Source organism: Alexandromys fortis, unplaced genomic scaffold, assembly GCF_014885135.2.
Source record: "Alexandromys fortis isolate MF-2015 unplaced genomic scaffold, M_Fortis_MF-2015_v1.1 scaffold_6, whole genome shotgun sequence".
NCBI lineage: Eukaryota > Metazoa > Chordata > Mammalia > Rodentia > Cricetidae > Alexandromys > Alexandromys fortis.
Genome location: NW_026067902.1, coordinates 8,327,236 through 8,343,107, shown reverse-complemented (window position 1 = coordinate 8,343,107; position 15,872 = coordinate 8,327,236). Strand labels below are relative to the sequence as shown.

The 15,872-nt window shown below is 42.7% G+C and overlaps 1 pseudogene; it reads left to right on the top strand.

Annotated features, from left to right (window-relative positions):
• Nucleotides 1–12,991: 12,991 nt before the first annotated feature.
• On the top strand, nt 12,992–15,745 carry LOC126494769 (40S ribosomal protein S15a-like; annotated as a pseudogene).
• The last annotated feature ends 127 nt before the right edge of the window (nt 15,746–15,872 follow it).

Here is a 15,872-nt window from a genome sequence, read left to right as displayed (position 1 = left end):
TTTTTTTTTTTGGTTTTTCGAGACAGGGTTTCTCTGTGGCTTTGGAGCCTGTCCTGGAACTAGCTCTGTAGACCAGGCTGGTCTCGAACTCACAGAGATCCACCTGCCTCTGCCTCCCGAGTGCTGGGATTATCTATTCTATTTCTTTTCTCTCCCAAGCCTACGTATATTTTTAAACATACTGTAAACCATTTAGAAGTTTTTTGTTGTTTGTTTTTCCATCTGAATCTATCTTTACTGTATATCTCTATTTTTTCTGACCACATGAGTCTTTAATCTGCTAAGCAGCGTGGCTAGGATTAAAGATGCAGTTTTAGCCACCGGCTTCACCCCATTCCTTGGCTTCCTGAGAGTCTAGCTTCACGGCAGAGGTGCAGGCGGGAGCCACCCCTGTTTATTGCCACAGCTCTGTGGAGTTTCCAGGTCCATGCCACCACCAAGAAGCGTGCTGCCGGCTGTTCATAAACACTATTTAAGTGTTTGGTGGCAGGGCCTCCTAAAAGAGCTGTGAAGTTTTTGCTGCTATTGCTGAATCAGGAAATCTCTCTTAAAGGAGCTGCGCTTCTGTTTGTGGCCAGCAAACAGAGTTTACCAGAGAAAATACAGTTACCAAAAAGATTCACTTGACTCTGTTCTTATCTATCTAGAATCTTTTTTTAAGCTTTCTCAGGCTTTATGTGAAAATTCTTGCCAAATGTTTCACCACCATTTGTTTTTGTTTTTTTTTTTGTTTGTTTGTTTAGTTTTGTTTTATTTTCGAGACAGGGTTTCTCTGTAGCTTTTGGTTCCTGTCCTGGAACTAGCTCTTCTAGACCAGGCTGGCCTCGAACTCACAGAGATCCGCCTGCCTCTGCCTCCCTAGTGCTGGGATTAAAGGCGTGCGCCACCACTGCCTGGCTCACCACCATTTGTAAATGGAAGTTTCTGTCCCACCTAGTCCCACAGCCATTCAGTCCCAAAAAAAAAACGTCAGTTTAATCACCAATACTTTAAAAAGAAAAAATAGGGCTATCAAATAAAATCAAATCATTCCATTATAAAAGAAAAGGTGAGCCAGGCAGTGGTGGCGCACACCTTTAATCCCAGCACTTGTGAGGCAGAGGCAGGCGGATCTCTGTGAGTTCAAGACCAGCCTGTTCTACAGAGTCCAGGACAGCTGGGACTGTTACACAGATCTATCTGGAAAAAGTAAATAAATAAATGAACGAACGAATGAATGAATGAATGAATGAATGCAAAGGTGAGGGGACTGGATACTCTCAGATGGTTCAGTGCAGAGCCCCAGCACACACAAGGATAACTGACACACACCTGTTGCCAGTGCTGGGGAGCAGAGCCAGGAATTGAGGGGCATTTAAGGATGATGTGGAAATCTAGTGCAGTAGAAACACCCTTAAATATATGAAGGCAATCATGGGGTCTCCTAACAATGGGGGATATGGATCCAACTGGCCATCTCTTGTCACCAATCAAGGCTTTCAATAGTGAGACTGGGTTGTATTCTATTGAGTAGTTGGGCCAAAGAGATCCCATGGAAATCCCCAAACATCCTAAGGTGTTGCTGAGAGAATAGGCTGCTCTCCACAAACTGACAGCAAGACTTCATTGCTGAGGATAACACCATATAATTCATTGAATATGGAGGAGTTGAGCTGATGCCTACATGGAACCGTCACCCCTACATTCTACTGTCTTTGGTGCAGGAAGGTACTTCATAGGCTGTCAAAAGAAAAACATATACAACAACCTAGTCACAAAGCCTTTGACCTACAATCTGTCCTGCCTTCAAGGTATGCTAAGACAGCGGGGGCACTGAACTTTCAGGGGTAGCCAACTAATGTCTGATAAGGCCCACTCTGTGAGATGGAGCCCATATCTGAAACTAGCTTATGTGACCAAGAACCAGAGACTAGTTACCCCAGAGACCTAGGGTAAAACCAATCACTACTTGTCAAAAATAAAATAAAAATAAAAAAAATGACTCCTAATGTTATCCTGCTATACTAGTAGACCAGTGCCTTATCCAGTCAACATCACAAAGGCTTCCTCTGGCAGCAGGTGGGAACAAATACAGAGACTGACAGCCAGACGTTATGTAGAGAGAGTCTAATTGCAGGTCTCCATCAAATCCCTCCAGTCAGAGCTCAGGTAAGCCTGCAGAAGAGGAGGTGGAAAGACACTAAGAGCCGGAGAGGATGGAGGACACCAGGAGAATAAGGCCCTCTGAATCAGCTGAACAAGGCTCATCTGAGCTCACAGAGACTGAAGCAGCATGCACAGGACCTGCTCGTCTGCACCAGGTCCTCTCTGTATATCTATGGCTTTCATGTAGTATTCTTTTTATGGGACTCCTACGTGTGTGAATGAGTGGGTCTCTAATTCTTGTCCCTTCTTTTAGGCTCTTTTCCTTCTGTTGGTTTGTCTTGTCCAGCCTTGATGTGATGGGTTTTGGCTTATCTTTTATTTTATTTTGTCATGGTTTGTTGTTATCCCTTAGAAACCTGTGAGACACAGAGGGAGTGGATCCAGATGGGAGAGGAGATAGGGGGAACTGGGAGGAGTAGAAACTGTACAGGGGAAACTGTAATCAGGATATATTGTATGAGAAAAGAATATTTTCAATAAAAGGGAAAACTGAAAAAGAAAAGAATACAAGCTGAGCCAGCAGCATCCTTCTGGGTTTCTGTCTGGGAGATGAAATAAACCCTTTCCTCCTAAAGCTGCTTTTGGTTATAGTGGGTTTAAAAAATATTGTTGTTATTGTTTTTAAAAATGTATCTGTGTGTGAGTAAAGGTAACTCCAGAGACCAGAGAAATCAGATCCACTGGAGTTCCAGGTGGCGGTGAGCCACCTTATGTGAGTGCTGGGACATGACCTCAGGCCCTCCGGAAGAGCAGTATGTGCTCTTAATCACTGAGCCTCCTCTCCAGCTCCCCTAGAATGTTTTATCAAAGCAACAGAAAGGAAACCAGGACACACACACACAAATGTGAATGTATCTTGGTGGTAGAGTTCATGATTACCATTTACAAAAGTTCATTTTAAGGAAGGAAGGAAGGAAGGAAGGAAGGAAGGAAGGAAGGAAGAAAGAAAGAAAGAAAGAAAGAAAGAAAGAAAGAAAGAAAGAAAGAAAGAAAGAAAGGCCCATTATAGTAGCACAGGCACTTGGGAGACAGAGTCAAAAAGGTCTTTGCAAATTTTAGGCCAGCCGAGGCTGCATTGCCAGACTCTGTTTTGACTACCCCATCCAAAATAATTAACTTGTTAAGACAAAGTGCAGAAATAAAAAACAATAATAAAAACCTGTTACACAGCCAATTTCGTTAGGCTAAAATTATGGCCACAAAGAGGGTTGGGGATTTATCTCAGTGGCAGATTACTTGCTTAGCAATCACAAGACCCTGAGTCCTACCCTCAGTTCCAGCAAAATTAAAAACTAAAAATATGGCCACAGCAAAAGCATCAAGAATGAGTGTTGAATCCAGCATTAAATTTCATGCCATTCAAATCTGGGCATGGTCATATGACTGACTACTTTGGCCAATGGGACATTTACATTGCTTGAAGGGGTTAAAAAGGGTGGCTTGGTTGGTTTGCTTGCCTAGCATGCTCAGAACCTTAGCTCTGCATTAAGTCAGATGTGGAGGGAGAAGCAGGAAGATCAGGACATCCTCAGCAACTGATCTAGTTGGAGGAGTGAGGCCAGACTGGGTTATTTAAGTGAGACCCTCTCTGATATGGGATTCCCCTCTGTATGCTGTAACTATGTTTTATTACCATTGGTTAATAAAGAAGCTGTTTTGGCCAATGGCTTAGCAGAGTAAAGCCAGGTGGGAAATCTGAACAGAGATATATAAAGAGAGTAGGCAGAGTCATAGAGATGCCATGTAGCTGCCAAAGAAGACAGATGCCCTGGAACCTTATGGGCAGGCCACAGTCTCGTGGTGATACACAGATTAATAGAAATGAATTAATTTAAAATATAAGAGTTAATTAATAAGAAGCTTAATAAGCCAAGCAGTGTTGTAATCAGTATAGTTTCTGTGTGATTATTCCAGTCTGGGCAGTCCAGAAACAAACGATCTCCATTTATACCTCTCTCTCTCTCTCTCTCTCTCTCTCTCTCNAAAAAAAGCACATGTCTGGTGGTGGTGGCACACGCCTTTAATCCCAGCACTAGGGAGGCAGAGGCAGGCGGATCTCTGTGAGTTCGAGGCCAGCCTGGTCTACAAGAGCTAGTTCCAGGACAGGAACCAAAAGCTACGGAGAAACCCTGGGGGGGGGGGCGAGCGCTAGAGGCAAACAGCTTCTTCTGAACGTTGGGGTTTGTCCTTGCTGCTCCTGGAACCTGAGGCCACCACGAGCACAAGCCTGAGCTCAGCTGTTGGTGGAGGGCAGAGCCAGAGACCATCACAAGCCTTCCAGCCCAGCTGTCTGAATTGAGGTTCCCCCTGGGCCTGTGAATGAGGCTGCCCCAGGCAGCCTCTTTGGACTTCCCCAGGCAAGAACAACCACCTAGCCAAGCAGTTGAGTTCTGCCCAACAATGTCAAGAGAAAGAGACGGTGGTTATTTCAAGCTACGGAGGCTTTGGCTGATTTGTTTCGTGCCAAAGGTGAGAAAATAATCCTCGCAGACAGAGATTTAGTCATTTCCTTGTGAGAATTTTATCTTACACTTATTTGCATAAAATGCAAAGATACGCGTACTTGTTCTTGTTTCAGGGAAATTCTTTTAATTCCAAACAAGAGGACTCATTTCCTTTTCCTACCTAGCAAACCACCACGCAGTGTCTTGTGGGACGTCCAGTTGGTGGAATTCGCTTAGCGTGCACCAGACTCTAAGGCAGCGGTTCTCAACCTTCCTAATGCTGCGACCCTTTAATACAGTTCCTCATGTTGTGATGATCCCCAGCCATAAAATTATTTTTATTACTTTCAGAACTATAATTTTGCTACTGTTCTGTATTGTAATATCTGTTTTCCAGTGGTTTTAGGCGACCTCTGTGGAAGGGTTGCTCAACCAGCAAGGGGTTGTGACCCACAGGTTGAGAACCACTGCTCTTGAGGAAAGCTGGAAAAACAGACTTCTGCCCTTTCTTTCTTTCTTTTTTTTTTTTTTTTTCTGTAGTTTTGGAGCCTGTCCAGGAACTAGCTCTTGTAGACCAGGCTGGTCTCGAACTCACAGAAACCCGCTTGCCTCTGCCTCCCAAGTGCTGGGATTAAAGGCGTGCGCCACCACTGCCCAGAAACTTCTGCCCCTTCTAAAGAGGGGTACGCTTCCTAGCCACACTGCAGTAGGTTGAATGATAATACCCCCCCATATATTTGAATACTAGGTCCCCAGATATTGGAAGTTTTAGGGAAGAATTAGGAGGTGTGTCACTGGGTAGAAGGCTTTGAACTTTCAAAAGCCCACACCACTCCCAATTAGTTCTCTGCCTCTTGCCTGTGGACCAAGATGTGAGCTCTCAGCTCCTGCTCCAGCACCGTGCCTGCCAGCTGCCATGCTCCCCACCGTGACAGTCATGGCTTCTAACCCTCTGAAATTGTAAAGCCCAATTAAACACTTTCTTTTATAAGTAGCCTTGGTCATGGTGTCTTACCATTGACCAGAAAGAGAAGAAGCCTAAGGAGAGGGGTGGGAGCAACAGGCAGTGTCAGACACTAGAGGCATAGTCCGCAGCTCATAGCAGCTGATGTACAGGAAGTAAAAGTGATCCAAATGTGTATCGTTAAAAGACCGGTGAAGCTGGGCAGTGGTGGCACATGCCTTTTGAAGGCAGAGGCGGGCGGATCTCTGAGTTTGAGCCCAGCCTGGTCTACAGAGTGAGTTCCAGGACAGCCAAAGCTACACAGAGAAACCCTGTCTCAAAACACCAAAAAGGAAAAAAAAAAAAAGAATGGTGAACGTTTGACTGTCCATTAGTCACGGTGGCACACTCTGGCTGGCTGTCAGCCATGGTGGCACCCTACCCAGTTTCTAACATATGACTTATGATCTGGCTCATGCAACCCTGGGAACCTGAGTTTGATCCCATGTAAAAGTAGAAAAAAAACCAACTCCCTAAAGTTGTTCTTTGACCTGTGCATGCATGCTATGGCACAAGAACTCCCTCGCATATGTCCTGCACACACCCAACAATAAAAATGCTTAAAGGATGGTGACGCGCACTTTTATTCCCAGCACTTAGGAGGCTGAGGCGGGCAGATCTCTGAGTTTGAGGCCAGCCTGATCTACATGGTGAGTTCCAGGATAGCCAGGGCTACACAGAAAATCCCTGTCTCCAAAAAAAAAAAAAAAAAAAAAAACCTAGAGATTTATTTTTATTTCTCTCTGTGTGTGTGTGTGTGTGGTGTATGATTGTGCCATATGTGTGCAGATACCTACAGAGGCCAGAAGAGGGCATTGGCTCCCCTGCAGGTAGAGTTGCAGACAGTTGTGAGCCACCATTGCAGGTGTTCATCAGTGTCCTCTCCAGGCCCAACAACATATTTTTTAATTAAATTTAAAGGGACACACACATATTTAAATGTAAAGTCACAGAGATTCTCCTGCCTCTGCCTCCTTAGAACTGGGACTTAAAGAATATGCCACATACCCGTTCTTTTATATCACATTTTATTGTCTCCTCTTATTATGTATATATACTTGGATTGCGAAACCATTAGTTTCCAAATAGCTTCTTCATGCACACCTCATTTTTTGTTAAGTCTTCCTCTGTCCCCTCACTTCCCCATCCCCATCACTCCACATCTTGCTTGGACCCTTCCACACCCAGCATCACTCTCTCTACTTTCATTTCGCCCATATTCTACCGTCTCCCTCCCTAAATACCTCTCTGCCCACCAATAGCCCATTTCTAGCTTCCTATCTTTCTCATGTACTCCAGGTTAAACACACAAAACAAAATTGCCCTCATATGAAGAAGAACAGGTAGCGTTTGTCTTTCTGGGCCTGAGCTATCTGATGCAATTTAAATTTTCCAGTTCCATCCATTTACCTCAGATTTCAGTGTAACACTTTTGTTTACAGCTGAGTAATATTCCTTTGCACGCATGGTTTCATTATTCACTAATCAGTTGGTGAATATCTAGGTTGATGATATTTCCTAGCTATTGCGAGCAGAGTGGCAAGGAGCACAGATGTGCAAATATCTCCACAGCAAGGACAGAATTTTTGGGGTATCTGCCTAGGAATGGTACCTCAGGGTCCCACGGCAGATCTGGTTCTAGGTTTTTGAGAATCTCCACACTGGCTACATTCGTTCCTAATCCCACCAGCAGTGTATAAGACTCCCCTTTCCCCATATCCACGCCAGCATTTGTTATCTGTGTTTCAGATGATTGCCATTCTGACAGGGGGAGATGCACTCTTGCCTGGATTAAATGCATTAGTGATTAGCTCCAAGTCACCAATAATGCATCAGTGTCACATTAAGGAAAGAAATAAAAGCATTTCCCACGAGCGCCATTAAACCAAAACAAAACCCGATACAAATTCTCTCCTTCATGCTCCGGCCTTTTATCCTCTGACTGCTGTAGGAATCTGAGTCTGTGCTTGCCTCGAGGCTGTCTTGTGGATCTGCCCCTGTGTGCGTCTGTCAGTTGTGTGACTTTGTCTGTCACTAACAACTTTTTTATTGACCAGCACAAAAATTATCACATGGGGAGATAATGAGGAATACTTTATAGAAATCTTTAAAAGAATTTTGCAAGTGATTACATCTCTGACTCCAACTGACCCCAGCTGACCAGAAAACAAACAGTTTTCCAAGCATCATTGTCTATTAACCAATAAGTCTATAAGCACTGCAGACGTTTATGGTGGATATTCATTTTAGAGGATTGCTTTCTACCTCTGTGTTTGCTGTTTCCTGCAAAAGATACACATGCATTGTCCTGGTTAGGCCGTGGAAGAGCTCATAATTTAAGATTGCAGCTGTGCATTAGCTTAGGTTGTAAAAGCTGATCACATGGGAAATCCTCGGCAAGCGTACGGGCTGGTTTTGTGTCTGCTTGACACAACTAGAACCATCAAAGAGGAAGGAGCCTTAGTTGAGGAGATGCCTCCATGAGGTCCAGCTGTAAAGCATTTTCTCAATTAGTGATCAATGGGGGAGGGCCCAGCCCAGCCATCCCTGGGCTGCTGTGGTCCTGGGTTCTATAAGAAAACAGGCTGAGCAAGCCAGTAAGCAGCTCCTCTACATGGCCGTTGCATCAGCTTCGGCCTCTGGAATCTTGTTCTGTTTTGAGTTCTTGTCCTGACTTCCTTCAGTGAATAACAGCAATGTGGAAGTGTAACCCAAAAAAAACCATTCTTTCCCAACTTGCTTTTTTGGCCATGGTGTTTTGGTGCAGCAATAGAAACCGTAGTTAGGACAAACAAAGCTGGTTGTCACGTTGTTCTCTTAGACATAGGTAAACGAACAGGCTGAGTACACAGCAGGAGAGCAGTTTTAAGTTCTAACTGACCTCAACGTGTATAACTCTGGCTGGGAGGTCCAGCAAAAGTTCCAGTCTCTTAGAATATAAGATGTTTTTACCATAATGCATTGCCGCAGAATCTTTCTTTGCATTTATTTATTTCTTGGCGGGGTTGCATGAATGCTACATTATGTATGTGGACGACTTGCGGCAGTTAATTCTCTCCTTTTACTACGTGGTTCCGGGGTTAGAACTCAAGTCACCAGGCTTGGGGCCAGGTGCCTTCCTTTACCCTCTAAGCCGCCTCGACAGCTCTTCAGGTGTGATCTTAATGTAGTCTTAATCAGTGTTTCCCTGGTGGCTAAGGGTGTCCAAAGCTCTTGTTCAAGTGTTGACTAGGTATTTGTATCTCTTCTTTTTTGAGAACTTTCTGTTCAGTTCCACTGTCCATTTTCAATTGGGTAGGTTTTTCCCCTTTGGTATTTAGTTTTTTTTTTTGAGTTCTTTGTGTATCCTAGACACTAACACTCTGTTTTAAGATTCCCCCAGTCCCTGTTCTCTGGCCTGTCTCTTCACTCAATTGACCATTTTCTTTAGTCCATGAGATTCCCCCTTATCAATTGTTTCTCTTACCTCCTGAGTGACTAGAATTTATTTACAAAGTCCTTACCTTTGCCTAGAATTCAAAGAGTATTCCCTACCTTTAACCTCAGCAGTTTAGGGTACCAGGTCATAGCTTGAATTCCTTCATTCATTTAGAGTTGAGTTTTGGGCAAGGTTGAAGGTAAGGATATAGGGTTTTTTTTTTTTTTCTGCACGTTGAAATCCCAGCACCATTTGTGAAGATGCTGTCTTTTCTCTGATGTGTATTTTGACATCTTTGTCAAAGTAGCTGTAGGTGTGCGGGGCTGTGTCTGGGTCCTCTATCCTGTCCCATGGATCTAAGCATCTGTGTTTGTGCCGTGCTGTTTGTATTACTGTGGCTCTGTAGTATATGAGATCAGGTATTGTTACTTACAGCAGTGTTCTGTATCGTGCAGGATTGCCTGGGCTATCCTGTCTTTGTACCTCCATACAAAATTTAAGATTTTTTTTTCCTGGGTCTATTAAGAAAAGTCTGATATTTTGGCTGGTACTATATTGAACCTGGAGATTACTTTTGGTAGAATGGCCATTTTTCACTATATTAATCCTGCCAATTCATGAGCATGGGAAATCTTTCCACCTTCTGGTGTCGTCTTCATTTTCTTTCTTCAGTATCTTAAAGTTTTCGTTGCAGAGGCCTTTCATCTCCTCTGTGAGATTTATTCCCAGGTGTTTTGTGTGTGTGTTTGTCACTGTTGTGAGTGGAACTGTTTCCTCCAATCTTCTTCAGTATATTTGGCATTGAATGGAAGAAGGCTACTGATTTTTATGTTAGTTTTGTATCCTGACGGTGTGTGGGTGGAATATGACCAAAATAATTATATGTAGTTATCAAATAATTAATAAAATACTATTTTAAAAAGATAAATTGTATCCTGCCACTTTGCTGAAAATATTTATCAGCTTTCCAAGGTTTTTGGTGGACTCTTTGGGATCGCATATGGGTAAGATTGTAGCGTCTGCAAACGAGGACCCTCTGACGGCTTTCCCTGCGTGTGGCTCTTACATTTTTTTCTCTTGCCATATTGCTCTAGCTAAGAGTTCAAGCACTACACTGAATAAGAGTGGAGAGAGTGGACACCCTTGCCTTGTATCTGATCTTAGTGGGAACACTCTGAGATTTTCTCCACTTAGCAGGATGTCGATTATAGGTTTGAAGTGTGTGGTCTTTATTATATCGGGGTATGTTCCCGACATCTCTAGCCTCTTTATGATTTTATCATGAGGGAATGTTAGATATTTTCAAACACCATTCCAAATATGAGATGATCATGTGATTTTTGAGACTCGTGGTGTGGTGGGTAACATTTATTAGAATCATTCTTGCATCTCGAATGAAGCCAACTTGGTCATGAAGAATGATCTTGGTTTTGACTTGCCAGTGTTTTACTGAGAAATCAACATTTAATTTTCTTTCTTTTGTTGTATCTTTATCTAGCTTAGGTAATACTGGCTTCAAGAAAAGAGTTTTGAAGCCCTCCTTCTTTTTATATTTTAGAAAATCATTTAAGAAGTATCGATGTTGGTGCTTTGAAGTTCTGGTAGAATTCGGCAGTGACTCCATCTGGTCCTGTGTCCATTTTAGTTGGGAGATTCTTTATCCCCGCTTCGATCTCATGTCTGTCTATGGGTCTGTTTAGATAATTTCATCTTGGTATAATTGCAGTATGCTGTATGCTTCTTAGGAATTTGTCTGTTTCTATTAGATTTTTCAATTAAATATGTCCATATAATCTTCTGAATTTCACTGGTATCTGTTGTAATATTTCTCTTCTCACTTCTAATTGCATTAATTTAGGTCTCTGTTTCTTTTGGTGCATTTGGCTAAGAGCTTGCCAATCTCATTAATCTTTTCAAAGAGCGGGCTCTTCCTCTCTTCGATTCTCTTTGTCGTTGCTGTTTCTATTTAATTAATGGCAGGTCCTGATTTTAATTGTCTTTTCCCATTTGGTTTTGGCTTGTTCATGTTTCTCCAAGGCCTTCAGGTGCATCATTAAGTTTATTGATTTTTTTCTGTATATTTTGAGACTTGCTTTATGCCCTAATAGGTGATCAGTTTTAGAGAGAATTCCACAGGTTTACAAAGAGAATTTGCATTAGTTAGTACTTGAGTGGAATCTTCTGTAGATGTCTGTTAGGTCCATTGGATTTATGACATTTAACTAACAATTCTCTTTGATTTTTGTTTGGATGTCCTATTGGTGAGTGTGGAGTATTGAAGTCACCAACTATCACTGTACTGGGTTTAATCTGTGGCTTTAGATCAGTAGTACTTGTATGAATTTGAGTATGCCTATGTTCGGGACTTAAATGTTTAATATCTTGTTGGTGGATTTTTTCTTTAGTGGGTGTATTAACTAAGGTTTTTATTGCTGCGAAGAAACACCATGGCCATGGCAACCCTTATAAGGAAATAAAACTTTTAATTGGGGTAGCTTGCTTACAGTTTCAGAGGTTCGGTCCACTACCATCATGGCAGGGAGTATGGCAGCATGCTCAGTGGTGGCACATGTATGCAATCCCAGCACTTGGGACATGAAGGCAAGAGGACCTGGAGTTTAAGATTATCCTCAGCTACATACTGTTCCATGGGAGAGTGTCTGGGGCCAGCAAGATAGTTCAGCAGGCTAAGGTATCTGTTGCTGAGGCTGCGGAGCTGAGATCACACGATTAAAGGAGAGAAGCTAGTCCTACAAGTTGTCCTTTGTCTTCTGCATGCATACTGTGGCATAGGGGTGCATGCTGTGGCATAGGGGCGCATGCATGTGCTCTTCTGGGTGCATGTGATTGCCTGGGTGCATGTGCGCATGCATGCACACAAATAAATAAAGATAAAGATTAATGTAAAAAATGTTTTCAAATCTAGAAATAACTTAGCCTAAAGCTGGCTTAGGAATAGTGTGGTGATTTGAACAAAAATCATAGACCCATAGGGAGTGATGTTATTATAAGGTGTGGCCTTGCTGGGGTGGATGTGGCCTTGTTGGAATAAGTGTGTCACTGTGTGGGCAGGCTTTGAGGTTTCATATGCTCAAAGTAGGCCTAGTACACAGACTTCTTCTGCTACCTGTGGATCAAGATGTAGAACTCTCAGTTCCTTCTCCAGGAACATGTCTGCCTGCACACTGCCATGACCCACCATCATGATAATGGACTGAACCTCTGAAACTGTGAGTGAGCCCCCTCAATTAAAGATTTTTCCTTATAAGAGCTGCTGTGGCCATGGTGACTTTTCACAGCAATAGAAACCCAAACTAAGACAGATAGTGACCCAGGGCTCATTTTCCCTTCAAGTCATTACTCTGCTATCGTGTGCACAACTCACAGTCCAAATTGGGACGTGAAAGCTCCAATCCTCCCACCAAGATTCCATTCGTTTCAATGAAGGATCCCGATATTGACATGAACACTTATTTAAATCTCACTCTCCAGCCTTGGTCACAATGCCACAACTACCAACAAGGAAAGCTGAGAGATACAGTCTCTTTCTCCTACCCCTTCACGTTTTTTTGAGACAATATTACTATGTAGACCAGCCTGGCCTCAAACTCACCACCTTCCTGCCTCCACCTCCCAAGTGCTAGGATTACAGAAGTGTGCCCCCACCCTCAAAAAAATACATTCTTTATGTGGAATGGTCTTTGCATGGCAGAAAGGAAAAGTTCTGACATTAAGAAAATAGGAGTGGGGCTGGAGAGATGGCTCAGAGGTTAAGAGCACAAACTACTCTTCCAGAGGTCCTGAGTTCAATTCCCAGCAACCACATGGTGGCTCACAACCATCTGTAATGAGGTCTGGTGCCCTCTTCTGGCCTGCAGACATACACACAGACAGAATATTGTACACATAATAAATAAATAAATATTTAAAAAAAAAAAAAAACTCCAGTAGCTCTTTCTGCCATCTCTCCATACCATCACTATGGTACCCATGAGTGTCCTGACCAGTGCTCTCAAGAGCATTAGCAGTACTGAGAGGAGATGCAAACACCAGATCCTTATCAGACCATGCTCCAAAGTCATTGGTTCCTAACGGAGATGATGAAGCACAGCTACACTGGCAAATTTGAGATCACCAATGATAGCTGTGGTAGTTTGAATGTAATTGGCTCCCATAATCTCATAGGGAGTGGCGGAGGTGTGGCTTTGGTGGAGTGGGTGTGGCCTTGTTAGAGAAAATGTTTCACTGTGGGGGCGGGCTTTGAGATTTCCTGTGCCCAGTAAGTAAGTCAACTTCCTGTTGCCTGTAAGATATAGCAGTCTCAGCTTCAGCACCATGTCTGCCTGCATGCTACCATGTTCCCTATCATGATAATAAGAGACTGGACCTCTGAAACTGTAGGGAGCCACACCAATGAAAGGTTTTCTTTATAAGAGTTGTTGTGGTCATGGTGCCTCTTTACAGAAATAGAAAACAAATAGGATGAAAGTTGGTAACTGGAGTGGGGTATCACTGCGACAGACCTGACCACGTGTTTGTTTTTAGGAATCTGGACTTTGGTACTTGTGTTTGGAAAGCAGTGGAACGCTTTAAGCACTGCCTTCTGCATGCTGGGTAAACACGACCAATTGAGCAACATCACCCACCCTCTTTTTAGATTCTGATTGTCTTATTAAGGGGGCTAGCTCCTTAAAAGTCTTTGTTTAACTAGTTATATATTTGTTGTTCAAAAGCAGATATTTGGGCTGATCTATTAGGAGATCACCAAGGCCAGCTGGACTGGGACTGAAAATGCATGTGATAAAAGCGGACTCACTGAATATGGTGGACAATGAGGGCTGCTGAGAAGCCAAGGACAATGGCACTGAGTTTTGACCCTACTGCATGTACTGGCTTTGTGGGAGCCTAGCCGGTTTGGATGCTAATAAAATAAATAAAAATAAAATTAAAAAAAGCAGTTATTTGGGTCATGTTTAATAGTTACCATTCTAATGTTCAGCGATCTGAATGTCCTTTTAGTTATTTTCATTAATTAAAATGAAAATTTTAAAATTCAAAAGATGTTGTTCACAGCGTATGATGCATGATAATAAATGGTTCCCCTGCTGAGAGTTGGGTACTTTAGGAGTGTAACAAAGATAGATTGAGCTGGGTTAGATTGTAAATAAAACATACTTTCTATAGGTTGGATATCTCAGCTTTGAGTTTTATGGTGTTATGTGAACAACTATTGAACATCCAGAGGTATAATTACCTAGGGTATAAGGGATAATTTGGCTGAATTAACCCTAGCACTGCTATTGTTCTGAAGAGAAAATATGAACTCTGATTATATATAAAAATAACAGGTATCGGGGGCTGGAGAGATGGCTCAGTGGTTAAGAGCATTGCCTGCTCTTCCAAAGGTCCTGAGTTCAATTCCCGGCAACCACATGGTGGCTCACAACCATCTGGAATGAGGTCTGGTGCCCTCTTCTGGCCTGCAGACATACAGACAGACTATTGTATACATAATAAATAAATAAATATTTTAAAAAAATAACAGGTATCTAGCTGTAATTATGAAATGTATCGGTTCCTATAATTCCCAGTGTGAAAATATATATTAGAAATCTCCTTGATAATTTTCTTAAATTGAGCAGCATTTACACAGTTAAGCAAGCAAGCACTCAGTTCCCTATGTACTACATTAGTGTTCAAGATGGGTTTGATTGGTATCAAGGCCCAGGAAGGCCAAGGAAACAACTCTAACCCCTCCGGGACAGGAGGTGGAAGTTTGTAGAGCTGTAGGGAAGGAACCACAAGAGCCTGTGGACCAGAGCGAATGCTGGCCTTGCAACTGAATGGTTTCTAATCTAAAGCGCCTTAGTCAAGAAAGTGCCCCAAGCCAGTCCTGCCCTGGTGGTGGTCCCCAACCACAAAGCAACAGAGAACACGAGCAGACCGGGTAGGCAGCTGTAAGATCCTAGCTCAAGTTGTAATAACTGCAGTGTGTAACCGTGGCAAAAGGGATGCTTGGCCACACTTATCGTCTCTAAGATACAAACCACACTTAGTTTCTAGGATTAGCTGAGAAAGGGCAGAGGTACTTCAGACCTCAACAGCTCCTAAACAGTGGTGGTCTGCACTCTAGGACAGGACAGTGGCAAAGAGAAAAGGGCAGTAGAGAAGACAGTAGAGACTTTGCAAATATGTGAGTATACTGTTCCCCAATTTATTTTTATAGTGTTTTTTCTGTTATTTCTAGAAATATCAATGTTTTAAACCTCTTCTTATAAATTCAATAATTAGTAAAATTCTATTGTAGAAGTTAACTCTAAGTGGCTGAAAATACTGTTCATTACATACTTATCAAATGACTGAAGAATATATATTTAAATTTAGTGACTTCATTAGTCAATGCCTTGTTAATTCTGCTGTAAAGAAAAAAAAATAAAGAGTTGCTATGGTCATGGAGTCTCTTCACTACAATAAAAACTAACAAAGACAATAATCGAACCGGGGAAATCTTTGTGAACCTCATGGGCGGGTCAAACAAGCATAACAAGATCAGCCCTAGATTGGATGTGCAGCTGAAAGACCTAGGAAAATGGCAGAATGATCTGCTCCCACCCTGTTTGGTTTCATTGTACTGACATCCTCAGCTGGTTTGATGAACCATGAAGAAGCAAGATAAAAACATGAGCAGGAAAACTCCTGGAGTTCCTTTTCTGGGGATGCAAAATACATGGATAAATAAAATGCCTCAGAGGAAGGAAGGAAGGAAGGAAGGAAGGAAGGAAGGAAGGAAGGAAGGAAGGAAGGAAGGAAGGAAGGAGAGATAGAGGGAGGGAGGGAGGGAGGGAGGGAGGGAGGGAGGGAG